This window comes from Pseudophryne corroboree, chromosome 8, assembly GCF_028390025.1.
Source record: "Pseudophryne corroboree isolate aPseCor3 chromosome 8, aPseCor3.hap2, whole genome shotgun sequence".
Taxonomy (NCBI): domain Eukaryota; kingdom Metazoa; phylum Chordata; class Amphibia; order Anura; family Myobatrachidae; genus Pseudophryne; species Pseudophryne corroboree.
This window is the reverse complement of record NC_086451.1, coordinates 403,421,568-403,440,065: the sequence shown is the minus strand read 5'-3', so window position 1 is coordinate 403,440,065 and position 18,498 is coordinate 403,421,568. Positions and strand designations below refer to the sequence as shown.

The window sequence follows — 18,498 nt, the reverse complement described above, 5'->3', positions numbered from 1 at the left end:
ATTGGTATTCCTGGGGAAGGAGGAAATTGACACTGAGGGAGTTGGTGGGGTGGTTTGCGTGAGCTTGGTTACAAGAGGAAGGGATTTACTGGTCAGTGGACTGCTTCCGCTGTCGCCCAAAGTTTTTGAACTTGTCACTGACTTATTATGAATGCGCTGCAGGTGACGTATAAGGGAGGATGTTCCGAGGTGGTTAACGTCCTTACCCCTACTTAATACAGCTTGACAAAGGCAACACACGGCTTGACACCTGATGTCCGCATTTCTGTTGAAATACTTCCACACCGAAGAGCTGATTTTTTTAGTATTTTCACCAGGCATGTCAATGGCCATATTCCTCCCACGGACAATAGGTGTCTCCCCAGGTGCCTGACTTAAACAAACCACCTCACCATCAGAATCCTCCTTGTCAATTTCCTCCCCAGCACCAGCAACACCCATGTCCTCCTCATCCTGGTGTACTTCAACACTGACATCTTCAATCTGATTATCAGGAACTGGACTGCGGGTGCTCCTTCCAGCACTTGCAGGGGGCGTGCAAATGGTGGAAGGCGCATGCTCTTCACGTCCAGTGTTGGGAAGGTCAGGCATTGCAACCAACACAATTGGACTCTCCTTGTGGATTTGTGATTTCGAAGAACGCACAGTACTTTGCTGTGCTTTTGCCAGCTTAAGTCTTTTCATTTTTCTAGCGAGAGGCTGAGTGCTTCCATCCTCATGTGAAGCTGAACCACTAGCCATGAACATAGGCCAGGGCCTCAGCCGTTCCTTGCCACTCCGTGTGGTAAATGGTATATTGGCAAGTTTACGCTACTCCTCCGACAATTTTATTTTAGATTTTTGAGTCCTTCTTTTACTGATATTTTGTGTTTTGGATTTTACATGCTCTGTACTATGACATTGGGCATCAGCCTTGGCAGACGACGTTGATGGAATTTCATTGTCTCGGCCATAACTAGTGGCAGCAGCTTCAGCACGAGGTGTAGTGGATCTTGATGTTTCCCTATTTTTGGAACCTCAACATTTTTGTTCTCCATATTTTAATAGGCACAACTAAAAGGCACCTCAGGTAAACAATGGAGATGGATGGATACTAGTATACATATGGATGAGTGACTGACGACACAGAGGTAGCTACAGCCGTGGACTACCGTACTGCGTCTGCTAGTATAGAGATGATAATTAATGATATAAAAAAAATATATATATAACTACTGTAGGTATATATAATATAATGACAGACCTGGTGGACACTGTCAGCAGACTCCTAAACTACTAGTATGAAGAAGATAGAAAAAAAAAAACCACCACAGGTAGGTATACAATTATGGACGAGCACTGACGACACAGAGATAGCCACAGCCATGGACTACCGTACTTCCTCTGCTAGTATAGATCATATACTAAATATATTACTACTGTAGGTATATAATATAATGACGGGCCTGGTGGACACTGTCAGCAGACTCCTAAACTACTAGTATGAAGAAGATAGAAAAAAAACCCCACCATTGGTAGGTAGGTATACAATTATGGACGAGCACTGACGACACAGAGATAGCCACAGCCGTGGACTACCGTACTGCGTCTGCTAATATAGAGATGATAAAGATGATAGAGATGGAAAAAAAATATAACACTACTGTAGGTTAATATTTATATAATATAATGAATGACGGACCTGCTGGACACTGTCAGGAGAATGCGTTTAACTTTATACTATAGAATAAAAAAAAAAAAACACCACAGGAGTGTTTAACTTTTTCAGGCAGACAAAATACTGGTGGTCACTGGCAGCAAAAGTGTGCACTGTACTCCTGCTATAACTGCTCACCAGTCTCCCCCACAATTAAGCTGTGTGAGCAGTGAGCACTCAGCACAGTCAGATATACATAGATGATATATCATGCAGCACACTGAGGCTGAGCACAGATATGGTCACTCACTGGCAGCAAAAGTGTGCACTGTACTCCTGCTATAACTGGTCCCCAGTCTCCCCCACAATTAAGCTGTGTGAGCAGTGAGTACTCAGCACAGTCAGATATACATAGATGATATATCATGCAGCACACTGAGGCTGAGCACAGATATGGTATGTGACTGTGTATCGTTTTTTTTCAGGCAGAGAACGGATTATAAATAAAACTGGTGGTCACTATCAGCAAAACTCTGCACTGTACTGAGTACTCCTAATGCTCCCCAAAATTAGTAGTAAATCAACTTAATCAAGTGTCTCTCCAAATCTATTCTAAACGGAGAGGACGCCAGCCACGTCCTCTCCCTATCAATCTCAATGCACGTGTGAAAATGGCGGCGACGCGTGGCTCCTTATATAGAATCCGAGTCTCGCGAGAATCCGACAGCGGGATGATGACGTTCGGGCGCGCTCGGGTTAACCGAGCAAGGCGGGAGGATCCAAGCCTGCTCGGACCCGTGCAAAAAAAGCTGAAGTTCGGGCGGGTTCGGATTCCGAGGAACCGAACCCGCTCATCTCTAATTAAAATAGATTTTTTTTTAACAAGCAATTCACATTTTATTCTTAAACAGCCAGCGCTAGTATCTTCTTGTTTTTTTCATAATATATTGTATATTAGAGCATTAATCTAGAGATGTGCACCGGACACTATTCTGGTTTTGTGTTTTGGTTTTGGCTCTGGATCTCATTTCATGTTTTAGATCTGGATTGGTTTTAATAAAACCTCCATTTCGGGTTTTTGATCTGGATTTTTTTTAAAAACAAACTTAAAAACAGCTAAAATCACAGATTTTTTTTTGTTCCTACAATATTATTTACCTCAATAACATTAATTTCCACTCATTTCCAGTCTATTCTGAATACATCACACCTCACAATATTGTTTTTAGGCAAAAAGGTTGCACCGAGACAGCTGGATGACTGAACTAAGCGACACAAGTGAGCGTCACAAACACATGGCTCATCTAGGAGTGGCATTGCAGTGGCAGACAGGATGGCAGTTTTCAAAACTTGGTCCAAAGAGCACATAATGCAAAGGAAAAAAAAAGAGTAGCAAGATGGAATTGTCCTTGGACCCTCACACCCACCCTTATGTTGTATAAACAGGAAATGCACACTTTAACAAACCAATCATTTCAGTGACAGGATGTGCGACACGACTGTGGCTGAAATGATTGGTTTGTTTGGTCCTCCACCCAAAAAAAAGCAATTCATCTCTCCTTGCACAAACTGGCTCTACAGAGGCAAGATGTTGTCCTCATCCTCCGATTCCTCACCCCCTTCAGTGTTTACATCTTCATCCTCACAGAGTATTAACTCGTCCCCACTGGAATCCACCATCACAGGTCCCTATGTACTTTCTGGAGGCAATTGCTGGTAAAGGTCTTCCTGGGGGAATTTATAACTAATTTTGATGAATGTTATCTTCTCCACATTTTGTGGAATTAACTTCCTACGCCTCATCGCTGACGAGGTTACCGGCTGTACTAAACACTCTTTCAGAGTACACACTGGATGGAAGAGGGAGTCCACTTAGGTTAAATAAAGCCAGTTTGTGCAAAGGCCCCCAAATTGCCTCTTTTTCCTGCAAGTATACATACGGACTGTCTGACATGCCTACTTGGATGCTGTCATGATTATATCATCAACCATTCTTTCAACGGTGACAGCATCATATGCATTGACAGTACTACCTCTTGCTTCAGGTGATGGCAGGACAGGTTCAGGAGTGTTATCTGGTGCTCCAGTCTTTGGCACACAGTTGCTGAATGTTAAAAGTGACCTGCAATTTTTCGGGCCACCAACAGCATCTCTTCCAAGCCCTTGTTATTTAAAATAAAATCTGCACCAAAAATTAATTGTGTGAGAAAAACATGGGATGTGCTGGAATTTGCCCAGATGTAATGCATGCACAATATTGGTGGCGTTGTCAGATATCAAAAATTCCCAGAAGAGTCTAAGTGGGGTAAGCCATTGTGCGATAATGTCCCTCAGTTTCTGTAAGAGGTTCTCAGTGGTGTGCCTCTTACGGAAACCGGTGACACACAGCGTAGCTGGCCTATGAACGAGTTGGCGTTTGTAAGATGCTGCTGCTGGGGCCGCTACTGTTGTTGTCGCGGAAGGCAATACATCTACCCAGTGGGCTATCATAGTCATGTAGTCCTTAGTTTGCCCTGCTCCACTAATGCACATGTCCATGGTTAAGTGGACAGTGGGTACAACCACATTTTTTTGGACTCTGAGGACACTTTTCTTAATGTCCCTGTAAAGTCTGGGAATCGCTTGCCTAGTGAAGTGGAATCTAGATGGGCTTTGATACCGGGGACACAGTACGTCCATCAACTGTCTAAATCCCACCGCACTAATGGCGGATACTGGATGCACGTCTAACACCAGCATAGTTGCTATGGCCTCAGTAATCCGCTTTGCAACAGGGTGACTGCTGTAATATTTCATCTTCCTTACAAAGTACTGTTGGACAGTCAATTGCTTAGTTAAAGCAGTACAAATGGTCTTCTGACTTCCTCTCTGGGAAGACAATCGACTCACAGCAGCAAAAACAGCAGCGGCAGCAGTAGGCGTACCACTCAAGGATTCTCTGTAGGAATCCCAGATAGGAGAGGACTCATCAGTCATGCCTGTGAAATGGCCTGCAGGACTACTTCCGATCCTGAAAAAGGAGGATATAGACGATGAGGAAGTTGGTGGTGTGATTGCAGGAGCTTGGATACAACAGGAAAAAGGAATTTAGATGTCAATGGACTGCTTACGCTGTTACCCAAAGTTTCCGATCTTTACAATGACTAATGATGAATGTGCTGCAGGTCATGTATACGGGAGGATGTTCCTAGGTGGTTAACATCCTAACCCTACTTTTAATGGATTGACAAAGGCAACACATGGCCTGATACTTGTCATCCGGATGTACAGAGAAATAATTCCACAACAAAGAGGTGATTTTTTTGGTATTTTGCCCAGGCATCACAATGGGCTTTCTCATCCCATGGACAACAACTGTCTCCACTTATGCCTTATTCAAACATACCACATGTTATGCACACCAGTGCCTGCAGGAATGTACTGGTGTCTGAACTGTTATGCACACCAGTGCCTGCAGGAATGTACCGGTGTCTGAACGGATAGGGATGTAAAACAAATGAACTCACAGACAGACTGGGGAATATGACATTACGTACACAGAAGGTGATAGGGTAACAAAATAAACACAAAGTGAACAGAGAAGCCCAGAGGCTAAAAAACTGTGTGTCTCCCTAGTATTAGGAATGTTCAGATGGAAAAAGCAAGATGTTGTGTTTTAATACGTAGAGAACCCGAAATGCTGTTGCTAAGGGCAACAGCAAAACCCTAAAGGGTTACCAACGGGTGTGGCAGTAAACTCCTTGGTCAGAGATGGAATGATAGACACAAGGAGAGTCTCCACAATCCTAATCCTCACTTGCAGTGCACAGGTTCAGCTTACTGCCACTAAACTGACACCTGAACACCTTGCACAGTGAGAAAGGATTTAGGCAGGCAAGTCTGAGAATACAGCCGCAAACTTGCTAAATTCATAGAGTAGCAAAAGAACCCCAGCAAGTTAAACGACTGACTCCAGTCTTACTGCTAGGTCTGGATTGGCAGAGTGTAGTACCAAATCCCCAGGCCTATTTGCAGTAAGCAACAACAAATACAAAGCTACACAGTACTGGCTAACTTTCAGGAACTGACTAACCAACAAATATTCAGCAGCATCTGCTTAACCTGAGAAGAGGGTTTATAAAGCAGGTGCTGTCCACGCCCCACTCAGACCTCACAGACTGTGAGCACAAAAACCAGCACCGGATCCCCTGCCGTGCACAGAGCCTGTAACCACTGCACAGCAAAAAACCCGAACCGGAGTATCAGCTGCGCTCAGGTTACTCCGCTAGCACTTGTCTCCCAGTTGCCATGATGACGTGGCAGCACAGGGCAGGAGACCCCAACACCACATCACCATCAGAATCCTCACCGTCAACATCCTCATCAGCGCCAACTACATCAATATCCTCCTAATCCTGGTGTATTTCTACAGTGACATCCTCAATCGCAATATCAGCAACTGGACTGGCGGTTCTCCTCCCAGCACTGGCAGAGGGCGTGCAAATGGTGGTAGGAGACTCCTCTTCCCATAAAGTCTTGGGAAAGTCAGGCCTAGACATCTGAACAGTGGACACACCCTTGGACTCTCCTTGGGGATTTTTTATATCTCTGAGTATGAACGCACAGTTGTTATTTACTGTGCTTTAACAAGCTTTATTTTTTTAATTTTACGAGAGGGAGGAGGGCTTCCATCTTCATGAATAGCTGAACCACCAGTCATGTACATACAGTAGTCCAAGGCCTTAGTCTTTCCTTGCCACTTTGTGTCGTGAATGGCATATTGCCAATTTTATCATTAGATAATTTATTTGTTTTTGGTTATAAATTTGTGCTTCTTGGATTTTACATGCCCTCTATGACATTGGGCATTAGCCTTAGCAGACAATGTTGATGGAATTGCATTGTCAGTGTCATGACAGGTGGTAGCAGCTTCAGCACTAGTACTAGGAAGTGGAAGTGGTTCGTGATCTTTCACTATTTTTTCCTCCAAATGATTGTCCTCCATTTCACAGGACAGCACCCCTTTATTATTACAGCACACAGAAGAGTGCCCCTTTATTTTTACAGCACCCCTATATTTTTACGGCATACAGGACAGTGCCACATCACCCCTGTATTTGTACAGCATACCTGTATTTTTACAGCATACAGGACAGGGCCACCGCACCCCTGTATTTTTACAGCATACAGAACATGGCCACAGTGTTCCTTTATTTTTACAGCACCGCTGTATTTTTACAGCATACAGGACAGGGCCACAGCATTCCTTTATTTTTACAGTACCAATGTATTTTTACAGCATACAGGACAGGGCAAAAGCACCCTGGTATTTTTACAGCATCTCTGCATTTTTACAACATACAGGACAGAGCCATAGTGTTCCTTTATTTTTACAGTACCCAACAGGGAACAGTGCAACTGTACAGCACAGAGCTGCAGCACACTTGTACAGCACCCCAAACAGCACAGGACACCCAAAATAGCACCCCTGTACAGCACAGTACACCAGCACAGGACACCACCCCAGAACAGCACAGAACAGCAGAACCCTTAATAGCACAGTACCAGTGGTGTAAGTTCGTCCCAGTTGCCCGGAGGTAAGATAAATATTTGTGCCCCCCTATTTACTATATTAAGATAAATATATGTATGTAGATGTGCGTGCATATATTTTTATACACACACACACACACACACACACACACACACACACACACACACACACACACACACGTGTGTGGTGTTCTGAAAAAAATGTGTATACTGTATTTATACATTTAATTGTCTTTATTTTAAATCACACATTTCTTAGCAGTCATACCCAGGATTAGAACCCATTACCTGTTACACTGACAGCAGACACTTTACTGATGAAGTTATTTGCTCCTGTAGAGGAAGCATGAGAATTTTAACTACTGTATATGAAGTTACATGTAATTGTCAGAGAATTATCTTCATATAGTTAAATTCTCATATTTCCTATACAGGAGCAAACAGCTTCATCAGTAAGGTGACTGCTTCCAGTGTAATAGGGTGTGGTTTCTAATACTGGGTGTGACCCTTGTAAAATGTGTATATTCAGTATAATAGAGAGGGTGTGATTTGTAAGGTGCAGGGACCAGTGAGGAAGTCGGCCACTGAAAAGACAGTGACAGCTATCAATTAACTTAATGCAATGGTGTCACAGAATGGGAGGACAGGTGCCCCCTTCATAGCAGGAGCCCGGCGGCAGATGACTCCGTTGCCTCCCAGAGTTTTGCCTCTGCACAGTACACCAGCAGAGGACACCAGATCAGCACAGGAGAGCAGCACCCCTGTACGCCACCACCCACAGACAGACAGAGGTTTGTCTCATTCACTCTCCAAGTCCAGAGGGAAAATGGCAGAAACTCCTTATATAGAATCCAAAACCCACGATATATGGCAGTGGGAGGATGATGATTTGCCTCGACCTGGCTTCCGAGGTTGGCGGGAAGTTCTGAGCCAGACTTGGAGCCGGACTCAGAGCCTGAAAGTCCGGGAAGGTACGGATCTCAGAGATCCAAACCCACTCATCCTAAAGTTTTCTATAATTCCTCATTCTCTCTTGGCTAGCACAAAGGCCGGCTCTACAATTAGGCAGCTTTAGGTGGAAGGTGCCATTGAATTCATCTAACAAAAAACTGAAGGATTTCTCTGCATGCAGCCTCCTCATTTTACACTGCACTGGCTGCTGCTGTGGGTCTACTCAGGTGCAGCTGCCGCTATCACGCTGTACCACATAGTGTCTTAGCGCTTCCTCTATACTAACACATGTAACATCAAGTCATGAGAAAGCACATAGGAGACGGATGTAACTATGACTCTCGAGGGGCACCCCCCGGCCGCTTCTCATTGCCTTGATACACCTTTTTCAGGCCTCTGGATCTAGACTCTCCAGCAGCAAGCAGCACATGACTACAGTACATTTCTGCACCCAGCAGAATCGCTGTGATGCTGCTGCTGCCTGTAAGAGGAACCGTGCCAATTATGAGTAGAGATAACCCCCCAAATTTCTTGATCCAAATCAGAATCCGAGTTGAGATCTGAGTCCAGCGCAGGACTTCCCGCCTTCTTTGGATCCCAAAATGATGGAAAACATCATCATCCTGCCGTCGGATTCTCGTGGGTTTTAGATTCAACATAAGTCCACGTGCATCAGCACCATCTTCACTCTGGCATTGGAAAGTGTACTGGACATATGTGTCCATCTCAGTACTGGGTCTGGTGTGGCGTGGGGCAGGTGATTTGTGTGCTGTATCTAAAGGGGTACTCTCTCTATCTGCTGTATTTGAAAGGGATGCTCTGTCTGCTGCATCTGTCCTTGGGTGCCCAGTCTGCTGTATCTGTTCTGGGGTGTCTTATCTACTGTATAAGTCCAGGGGTGCTCTGTCTGCTGTTTCTAAAAGGGGTGTTCTCTCTGTCTGCTGTATCTGTCCTGGGGTCCCCTTTCTGCTGTATAAGTCTATGGGTACTCTGCCTGCTGTATCTGAAAAAGCGTTGTCCTGTCTGCTTTATCAGACAGGTGTGCTCTCTCTGTCTGATGTATTTGAAAGGGGTGCTCTGTCAGCTGTATCAGTCCTGAGGTGTCCTGTCAGCTGTATCAGTCCTAGGGTGCCCTGTCTGCTCTATAAGTCCAGGGGTGCCCTGTCTGCCATATCAGTCCAGGGGTGCTGCTAAGTCTGCTGTATCAATCTAGGGTATGCCCTATCTGCCATATCAGGTGCTGCTAAGTCTGCCATATCAGTCCAGGGGTGCCCTGTCTGCTCTATCAGTCCAAGAGTGCTGCTGTGTCTGCTGTATCAGTCTAGAAGTGCCATGTCTGCCATATCACTCCAGGGGTGCTGCTAAGTCTTCCGTATCAGTCCAGGGGTGCCCTGTCTGCTGTGTAATTCCAGGAGTGCCCTATCTGCTGTTTATGTCCATGGGTGTTCTGTCTGCTGTATTAGACCAGGGGTGTTCTGTCTGGTATCTGTTCACATGGTCGACCATGTTATGGTCGACAGTCATTAGGTCGACCACTATTGGTCGACATTGACATGGTCAACATGGACACATGGTCGACACATGAAAATGGTCGGCACATGAAAATGGTCGACGCATGAAAAGGTTGACATGAGTTTTTTAACTTTTTTTTCTTTTGGGGAACTTTTCCATACTTTACAATCCACGTGGACTACGATTGGAACGGGAATCTGTGCCGAGCGAAGCGGTAGCGGAGCGAAGGCACCATGCCGGAAGCATGGTGAGCGAAGCGAGCCATGCGAGGGGACGCGGTGCACTAATTGGGGTTCCCAGTCACTTTACGCAAAAAACGACACAAAAAAGTAAAAAAAACCATGTCGACCTTTTCATGTGTCGACCTTTCATGTGTCGACCATGTGTCCATGTCGACCACATCAATGTCGACCAATAGTGGTCGACCTAATGACTGTCGACCATAACATGGTCGACCATTCATACCGGAACCGTTCTGTCTGCAGTATCTGAAAGGGGTGATTTGACCATCCATTCATGGGCACCACCCCAGTGTAAAATTGAAATAATAAAAGTTAAAAACAAAAAGCCTAAAATTATAATTATAAAAAATATATTTTTTGTTTGTTTGTGCCATACCCCAGTGTACTATACAATTTTATTTTATTTTCGTAAGTGCTGTGACACTGCCAGTCCGACCGCAGTATATTATTTCCAACGCAAATGCATTGTGCGATGCTGTCGGTGTCAACTGCAGTGTGTAATTATTTTATATATTTCAAATTCATTTGTGTGACACTGTAACCGCCGGTGTGTGATATAAAAAATACTTCTACATATTTTTGACTCATTTGTGCGACACTAACCACATTTTTTATCTAAAAATTAATATATATTTTTTTATTTAAATTAATATTTTGTGCTGTGTCATCCCAGTATATATCCAGGGCTTGCAGCTGCTCTGTCCATCTAGGAGACCCAAAATAGTGTACCCAAATAGTCTACGACTATCAGTCTACCCAAAATAAAAGACATCTTTTTTAGATTTTGTGCTGTATCCTCCCAGAATATATCCAGGCATGCTCCGTCCATTTCAGGGTATGGTGTCCGTAGCTCATATTCTTAATATAACTTATTGTCCTATTTTCATATTGTTTCTTATCACCACATTGTGATTAATCAAATTAATATTATTAATAATAATTACAAATTAGCTACATTTTAATTAAATTAATATAAATAAGCTCTCCACACTTTCTGCATATCGAAGATGTCTTTTATGAAATGAAGAATTTGATCCTAAATAAATTAAATTAAAATAAATGCAATAAAATTAAATCTAAAATATTGTATTTTTAATTCTTCTTTGCCTTAATCTTTTTGTGAACTGAAATCTTGAGCCTTGCCTAATGTGTAACTTTTTTTTAATACATTCTTTAATTAAATATTTTGTCTTCCCAGCTGCTTCTGCTCTGTCCAACTACCTCTGTGCAATCTTTTGGTCTAAATTGGATAATATTGTGAGCCATGGGGTGTTCAGAATAGTCTGGAAATGAGTGGAACTGAATGTTATTGAGGTTAATTATACTGCAGGAACAAAAACACCCCCACATTCTGTTCTTTTAGCTGTTTTTATAAAAAAATTTAAAAAATACAGATCCAAAACCAAAATCCTAGAGGGCGTTTTTGGCAAAACCACTAAATATCCAAAACACAATGGAGATACAGATCCAAAACCAAAACACAAAACTAGAAAAATGGCTCGGCGTACACCCCTAATTATGAGGGAAAACAAGGAAACAAGTTTTAGGTACTGTCAGTAACCATGGGGGTTTCTGCAGGACCACAGACAGTACGGATCTTACAGCCTGATGAGTGGTTTGCACTTGTAAAAAGCATTATTGAGAATACACAGGCACTAGGGCACAATATAGTACTTGTGGAGGAGGTGTGTGATGATTATATTGCGCAAAACTGTATGGGATTGCAATAAACTGCTTGCCTTGCTTGTGGAATTATGCCTTTATTATCCAGATTATCAGATGCGTTAGTTGGTTTTCCCTTTTTTCAGCGGTCTATAATAAGTAAGATTACACACATATAATACAGGAGCATGTATCAATGTGGTTTGTGATAGGAAATCACACCAAGTTGGCGGAGTTTAATTACAGCAACAACAGCAGTCTGAATTTTTTACTTTCTGAAGTTCTATTATTGAATTTTCTTACCTTTTTCGCAATTACACCGCAAATAGCAGATGACGAGTGTAAACACATATGTTTCTAAGTCTGTCGTTTGTACTTATTGTATATTTAATGTTTTCTGGGCTTCCCAGTTGTTATGCATGCAATGGAATAAAAGATATGTTTTGAATAATGACACTTATGCATGCACAACTCTGTTGATAGTTACTGTCTAATGAGGATCCCCAAGAAAGAGCCTTCTTTTTCTACAGTACATACACTCTTTCTGTTTATCAGGCTCAGGGGAGCACCAACCCTTACTGTGTGCTGCCTGCAGGGCCGGCAACAGGGGGTGGGGTCAAAGGGGACACCTGTACTGGGCCCCAAGGAAAAGAGGGACCCCAAAGATTTGCATCTTAGTACCCGGCAGGGATATGAGCTGTCTTGTCCAAATAGGGCAGTGAGCTGTAGGCGGTGTGAGCCCAGCCTTAGAGTGTGCACCCACTCTTCTGGGTCCAGCTCTGTTGCAGGCAGTTACGGAACATTACAGCAGCTCTGTTGGCCAGGATTCCCATGCCCTGCACCGGCCTCTTTTAGTGGTGTCTGCTGTGTTCAGGTCTGGATACTGGGGAGTGTAGGGCAGGTGAGTCCCTCCTCAGAGTAAGACTGGCTTGGTGAGGGAATACAGTTCTTTGGTATGGGTTGGAGGAGCTCGGAATGCTGCGAATGTAGCATGGAGTAATTAGGAAGAGACAGACTGTAGGCTGTGTGAGGAAGGAAAGAGGTAGACAGAGACCGTGGTGTGTGTGTGGGGGAGGAATATATATTTAACAGTTTATTATATAGCACAGCAAATTCCGTTACGCTTTAATATGATTTTATATATATATATATATATATATATATATATATATTTTATATATGTAATCTGAGGGGGCCCCAGAGATATTACTGTATCGGGCCCCAAGATTTCTGTTGCCGGCCCTGGCTGCCTATATTGGTAAATAATTGAGGAAGTTGGTTTACCATACATTATAGGATATTTCCTGCCCTATTGTGCCTGTTTGAAATATTTTTAGGTGCATAGGGTGGGGATCCTGGGGGTCATTCCGAGTTGTTCGCTCATTGCCGATTTTCACAACAGAGCGATTAATGCATCCGAACGAAGAATTTTTATCGTTGAAGTGATCAGAGTGTGATTGACACGAAGTGGGTGTTTCTGGGCGGAAACTGGCCGATTTCTGGGAGTGTGCGGAAAAATGCAGGCATGCCAGGATAAAACGCGGGAGTGTCTGGAGAAAAGGGGGAGTGGCTGTCCAAACGCAGGTTTGTGACGTCCAACCAGGAACGAAACGGGCTAAGCTGATCGCAGTGTAACAGTAATTCTCGAGCTACTCAGAAACTGCTAAGAAATTTCTATTCGCAATTCTGCTAATCTTTCATTCGCAATTCTGCTAAGCTAAGATTCACTCCCAGAGGGCGGCGGCCTACCGTGTGCAATGCTGCTAAAATCTGCTAGCGAGCGAACAACTCGGAATGACCCCCCCTGTGCGGATGTCCAATCTATGTTTCTCTATCCCAGCATGTTTAAGCCTTACATTTAAAAGGACAATGTTTTATTAGCAGCCCATTTTTGCGATTAAAAGCATTGTCCTTTCAAATTTTGAGCATAAACATTCCAGAAAGTGTCAGCTATTAAAAGTTACTGCTTATTAAACCCCTATGACTGCATTTATCAAGCATAGAGGAAGAAGCGAGATGATGTTGGATTCTATTGCTTGATCCCCAGTCTACAACTTACACAAAGTGACTGGCACTCAGAACCAAAAGCATACCTCCCAACATCTACAAGAGTAAATAGGGAAATCCTCCTTTATAAACTTTAACCACAGAATATGATTATACTGTATACCTTTAGTATTGTAACACTGTAATGATATAACACTGCTTGACCTGGATATTTAAGCAAGGCTGTTTGTAATTGAGATACACTGAACCCTTTGTACTAGCTAGAGAGACACAGACACCCGGCTGAGGTTCTAACACCTTTACTAACGAGGATTTAGATCTATCAAAAGGGGTACACAGTTACAGCTTATACTCTACATACTAACATATAATACTAACAGAATATCTAGACAGAAATATACAATAACGTTACAATCTTATACTAAAACAGAGAGAGAGAGAATTTGGCCAATACAATCAAGGAGCGAGAATCATTACAGAGAATTACTTACACACACTGGGAACGATCGCTGTGCATATTCCTGGTACCAAGCTCCCAGTTAATCAAGTTGAAAACAGTTTGTGGAGTGAGAGAGACTGAGCTGCCCAGGATGGCTGATCTTATATACCCTGCATACAGTATACTACAAAGGGACCTATAATCTCATTGTTCATTGGACATAGGAATTCATCTCCGCATTATAATAAAAGGTCATAGGTTGGTTCATACAGGTGGGCTGTGACTATTTCAAACTGCTCAGGTGGGAGGGAATCTCAGGCTTCCCGCCGCATGGGTAATAAAGTGCAAACATAGTATATGTCCATAAACTTCTTATGGTCATAACTATTCGCACGAGCGATTAATCTGTTTCTAACCAACACCGGAATATGGCTAATTAAATACTCTTCCGATGGATACTAAACACCACTATGTAACCGCTGTCTGACCCTTCGTATCAAACAAAGAGGGATCTCTTTGTCCATGAACATGCTACATTAACTAAACTTTCAGATTCTATCAAAGGGACCATAATCTACAAAATACATTATATGACTAAAATATGTAACGATCGAGTCGCCCGCCAGACGCACACAAACTCTACCGTAAATGCGCATACCGTGCGCCCGCGAGTGCACGTGACAGCGAGTATACGCACGCACGGAAGGGCTCATGCACGTGCAGCGGGGACACGCATGAGGTGCAAATATGGCAGTGTGCATCATGATATTTTTCTGACTTTGACAGTCCACCCTTTGGCAGTCACCAATAACTGCCACTTTCTAAAACATTTCAAAAAGAGAAAATTATATGTCATGTGTAAATACATTTCTATGATTGGGTAAGGGAGGAGAGAAGAAGGTGGGAAAAGGGTATGACCTAGTGAGATAGCAGAAGCATGTGTGTATGAATCCATGTTTGGGGGGTCATGTATCATCGTGCCGTACGTGTTTTAAATCAAGCTTCGAGGTATTGCGAAGTATACATTTGAATTCCTTCTTATCCCGTATTAAGGGTCTGTGGATGGGCTGTCAAACTTTACCGAGCTCTTTTCGGCTTTTAGTTGCAACAAAATGGAGGAGCACATTTTAGTTGATGATACATGAATGGGGGAATATGTGAGTGCTGATATTTGTGCCTGTATTCCCTATCGACTATGTGTGTTATTACCTGAAGGTTGTACAAATGAAGATAAAGAGCAATTATGGTAAATGCAGTCATATTCTATGTGAGGTTAATGTACATTTGTTGATTGGAGTCTTGTCTGGTGTCTTGTCTTGATGTACATGTTGACTGTAGTCTCCCGATGCTTTTGCTATAAACGATGTGCAAAAAGCTTTTTCAATGTCCATAGACTTACAAAAAGTGTTGGGCTAGCGTAAGTTAAAATTACTAGGGATATGGGGGTCTATGGCATAGTCCATCAGTTGTCTGTGTAAAAGGTTGTCAAATTCTTCTTCCAAGCGAATGTCTTTTTACCTTGGAGGAAAACAAAGGAGAAACGGGTGAAAGAAACGCACCGTGGAATCACATTTTCATCACAACATTGTCTCTACCGTTGGGTCATAAATCAAATCAATTGGGATTACAATGTCCTCACTCCTCAGACTCATCACCCTGGTACTTCGTTTACACTTCATTAAAGCCAGAACGCATCTAAATACCAAACCAATCAATATGACGATACCCAAGATACACAGAAGACATTTTCCTACATCCATTATAACTCCTTGAGCCCATTCTCCTAAACCGGAGAACCAATTTCGCGGGTTCAACCATGACACCCAACCGGTCAGCTCATTACCCACAGCAGCAAGGGTGAGATTGTGTCTCCTGCGGAACTCCCACTTTAATTGGAGAATTTCGTCCATCTTTTGGTCTATGACCTCGACCGGGTCCTCGGTGCTGTTCGTAATATACGTGCAGCATTTTACGCCGTACTGCGTTGCCAGTGTGACACAATATCCGCCTGTCACTGCCGTGAGATCATTGAGAATCATCCTATGCTGAACCAGTTCTGTTTTATAAGCTTGGAGCTCCCTTCCAGTATACCTAAAAGTGTCGTCATACATTTCAGTGATATTGTCTATCAAATTTGCGAGCGCGTTTATGTATTTGAAATGTATCACCCCCCTGGCGGTACGAGTGATATCTATTGCGAGGAGAAACTGAATCCCGGTGGATTCATAGATCAGGTCAGAGGCATGATGCTCTGTCCTTTCTACCAGGTGCCTTTTAACTACGTGCTCGTAATGAGTGTGAGTATAAGGAGCTGGGGCACTGCGGTGGATGTCTTTCATTTTGGTATGTGATACAGTCATTACCTCAGGCAATACTTTTCCAATATAACATAATCCCTCTGAGTTTGGGGCAAGCCACTTATACGCCTTTCTCCCGCATATGAAATATGCATCATCGGGGAGAACATATGGGACTGAATATGTTAGAACCATGTTACATATCTTCCATGTGAACCCTCCTATCCCTAATTCTCCCATCTGTCTAGTACACGTATCTGGCTGTATGATATGTGCACAGTATCCTGGTGATACTTCTCCTACTCTCATGGTCCTACTTGCTAGGGTATACCTATATCGGAAATATTTTCCACTACCGGCTATATGGCGTATAAGTTCTGTATCTGTAGGCAATCTGTTGGCTCTATGTGAGAATGTCATGGTCTGATTACTCCATGACACTTCCCAATTTCCCGGCTTTCGGGAATTGGAAATGTTAAAGCACACTAAGGACCTATCCACATGATATTGGCGGAGCTTCAAACTAGGAGGACTGGAGATATTAAACCTCCTGTCCACCGGCCTCCCACCACTTAGCTCAAGTACCTCTCCTACCGTTAAAGGGAATGGCACTAGCCCTGATTTGCTATGGCCTTGAGGTACTTGAGAACATACCCAACAGTCTGTCTGATTTAGTACTTTACCCACTAAGGAGTGATAGTCACTCAATGGATGCCTATCCATATGGATATTAAAACTGGATTGACATTTCTTGATGCACCCATCCTCAACTACGTCATTACAATGCCTACAGATGCAGTTTTCTTCAGCTAACAATCCTTCACAATGTTTACAAATAACATGGCTGCTAGATCGTTTCCGGTACTCGCCTTTGCTCGGTGATTGTGTTGCTATTGGAAATTTACACCTCCGTCTCAGTCATCAGAAACCCATTCCGGATCCTTTCTCGACCTCACTGCTACTCTCACCGAAACAGACTGCTCTGGTCAACATCATGGTCAACATGAAAACACGGATCACAGTCTCTTGAGGCGAGTCCATCTTACAGGAGGAGAAAAAAATTTGTAATGGGGGTACAAAAAAATACTTTGAGGGGAAAGAAAAATGTTACGATAATTAGTTCTCTAGTCTTGTTGTTCTTCTTGTTCTGCTGTCATCTCAAAGGTGCTGTCTCTCAGTCTTCCAAACGAACACTCCGGTGATACAATATTCCTTCCAAACCAGCGATCTTTCTGTAAGGAGCAAAAATCTTGCATCACCATTTGTCTAACTGATGTGTGACATACCATCTTTAAAACATGAAAACATGAGTGAGAAGAGAGAAAACAAAAAAAAACAAAAGAGAGAGAGAACAATTCATATATATATATATATATATATATATATATATATATATTACATAAACCAACTATAAACAACAACAGGGAAAAAAAGACTTTTCAAACATTTTTCAGGAGAGAAAAAAACATTGTCAGATCTGCCGTTCATCATCAGGCTGTCATATCTACATGTCCAATGGTATCCTTGCGCAGTCCCTCCCACCAGTACCTCCATACCTCACCCTTTGTATCTGGCCAGGATACATTGATGCGGGTAGGTCATGCTGGGGTTTGGTAGACTTCTGCAAAGACCAAGTAGCTATGCAATGTTTGAGTCCTGCCGATGACCGTCAGAGATGGGGAAAAAGAAAACATTTCACAGATACATTACAAATTTTACCCAGTCATTCCTGTGTCCTCAAGGAATGACCTCCCAATTTGTTAACAATAACCTCAGGCTTACCATCAGTCCTAATGATCACCTTTCCTGATTGCATGTTACAGGTGCGGCCCAAACTCCTTCCTATGTGATCCCTGATTACAATTTGGTGTGTCATAACTTTGCTCATATCTTTGTCTAGGGGGTTTATTTGAAATTGGTCTACTTCTGGATCTACAATCTCTTGCAAAATGACCTTCTTTATGACAATTGTAACAGACTACCACATTTGAATTTCTCGCAGGGGTTTGGGGCTTATGCTGGAGTGGTCTTGTGGTTAGGGTCTGTATACTTACGGCCATTAACTTATCACTTTGTGACTCCCTGTGTCTGGTGATATTCCGATCATGATCAATAGCGGCCTCTCTTAATGCGGCCACCGAGATATTTCTCCAGTTTGGGTTGGTGGTCTGTACCCTTGTTCTCAATACCTCCTTTAAACCATTCGTTAACACAGATACT

The 18,498-nt window shown here is 43.0% G+C and overlaps 1 protein-coding gene across 2 annotated transcripts in view; it reads right to left on the bottom strand.

The window, feature by feature from the left end:
• The window catches only part of LOC134949310 (cytochrome P450 2A4-like), a 156,396-nt gene that overhangs the window by 52,674 nt on the left and 85,224 nt on the right, over positions 1-18,498 (bottom strand). The gene's annotated exons all lie outside the window — the stretch shown is intronic.